At 46.6% G+C, this 2,206-nt stretch overlaps 1 pseudogene; it reads right to left on the bottom strand.

Moving 5' to 3' along the window:
- Positions 1–350: 350 nt before the first annotated feature.
- Positions 351–1,674, bottom strand: LOC134166671 (actin, cytoplasmic 1-like; annotated as a pseudogene).
- Positions 1,675–2,206: the final 532 nt, after the last annotated feature.

The following is a 2,206-nucleotide window of genomic DNA, read 5'->3' on the forward strand; positions in this document are numbered from 1 at the left end:
GTTCAGGGTTTGGTTGGACTGGGCGCTGAGCAACCTGACAAGGGGAGAGATGGCCCTGCCCCTGGCAGCGGGGTTGCCCTAGACGATCTCTAAAGGTCCCTGCCACACCAACCAACTCTACGCTTCTACGATCCCGAATGAATGACATGCTAATGGTGCTGCCCGTGAGACCTGCACTCCAGGATGCTGCCACTGGAAAAGAAAGATGTGTTGTGTCTTGAAACAGAGATGAGAACATGAGAGCCAATGATTCTAGCTACAGACTGTTACGCCCATGGAAAACACTGATTTTCACTGTTTGAAACATATAGAAGGGGCTAGCTTGCAGACTGGAGGTGTGCCAGCTTTGTGGAACTGTCCCCTCACACCCACCTGTGTGCAAATATGAATTAAACACTATCTGTACCCTGTGTCTGAGATTGGCTTATTGCACGCCGGGTGAACGAGCCCACATTTGGGAAAACCAAGGTAATTTTGAAGGTACTTTTCATGGATACCACAGGTCTCCATACCTAAGAAAGATGACTGTAAGAGGGCTGCAAGGCACCTGAAGCTCTCATGGCCAGTACTGATGACCTGGCCATCTGGGATTTTGTAGCTCTTCTCCAGGGAAGAGCTAGAGGCAGCCGTGTCCATCTCCTGCTCAAAATCCAGGGCAACCTAACAGCTTCTCTTTCATGTGGCACTTAATGTCGCTTTCAGCTGTAGTGGTGAAGCTGTAGCCTCTCTCTCAGGACCTTCATGAGGTATTCTGCCAGGTCACAGCCAGCCAGATGCAGAGGGAGGATGCCATGGGGGTGGACACAAGCTTCCATACACAGGGACAGCGTGGGTAAGACCATCTCCAGAGTCCATCGTAGTAACAGTGGTACAATGAGGAGCGTACAGGGACAACACAGCCTGGATGCCTGTATACATGGCTGAGGTATTGCAGGTCTTGAATATCACAGAATCATAGAACAGCAGTTTGGATGGGACCTCAAGGATCATCTGGTCCAAGCTTTCTAGGAAAAGCATGACCTAGAGTAGATGTCTCAGCAAAATCCTAAAGTGTCCAGTGCTAGGGAATCCACTGCTTTCGTGGGGAGATTATTCCAGTAGCTGATTGTTCCCAGTGTCTGCCTGTTCTCATTAATATGATCTATATCATCTTCTCTCTTTTGGCTTTGGGCTTCAGCGTGGGGTGTTTCTCAGGGGCCACTCTCAGCTTGTGGTAGAAAGCGTGGTGCCAGTGTTCTCCATGTCATCCCAGTTGGTGACGATGCTGCATTCAGTGGGGTACTTACTTCATGTTAAAGAAATTTCCCCACCCTAGGTATCCCCTAGCAGAGTCTCAGGCTTTAAGTCCAGTAAGGCAGTTTGTTTGAGTAGTAGAGTGTTAGAAACAGCTTAAGCTGGGTGCCTGTGGCAAGGGACCTAGAACACAGAAATCCCTGGCCCTTTACACCCTTAACATTTAGGTACCCACTCTTGCCACACTCTTCATGTGCCTTCCACACACCTTTTGGATCCCAAGGTGTCTTTTTCTTCTTTAGTGGATTCTTTCTCTGTCTCCAGATGTTTCTTACCAGGATGGATTGCATCTTCTGCTGCTAGTCGGGGCTTCCTTATCTTCCAGTTTGCACTGGCCTCAGGGCATTCCTTTGCCAACCAGGAAGTTAAAGAGAAGTTCATTTCAAGAGAAGCATCTTGTGGCCTAAGCTCCAGCAGCTTTAGTTATTCGTGCTAAGAAAAACTATTGAGACCAACGTACGGTGAGAAGAATTCAGATAATTTTATTTACAACAGTCCTCTCCTTGTTATTATTAAGCATTCCTGCTAATATGTCCAAGAGAATTGAAGAAGGCTTTGAAGGTGTTTAACTGCCATCCTTAGTCTCACATATAGTCTACTGCTAGCAACAGGCATAATATAATCAGAGGTAACAAGATTACCACTGGGTGGAACACACGATTATAGATCCCCAAAGCTATTGGTCACCACTATTTGAGTGATTACTAGTATCTACAGTAATGTCATCTCCGACTATCAAACCACAAAGGGTTTCTCATGTGCCAGTAGGATTCCAAACTAGTTTCACAGCATGTAGCTATCTCATTAATTTCCCCTTCCTGGCGAGTTCTTCTATTTCCAGGGCAATTTCAGTGAGTTTGCGTTCTTTTTCTAGGTTATAATCTCCTTCCCTTGTAGCTGCATCTTTCTTCAA

This window comes from Pezoporus occidentalis, unplaced genomic scaffold, assembly GCF_034315485.1.
Source record: "Pezoporus occidentalis ecotype Australia unplaced genomic scaffold, CSIRO_AGI_Poc_V1 ctg27, whole genome shotgun sequence".
In the NCBI taxonomy this organism is placed as follows: Eukaryota; Metazoa; Chordata; class Aves; order Psittaciformes; family Psittacidae; genus Pezoporus; species Pezoporus occidentalis.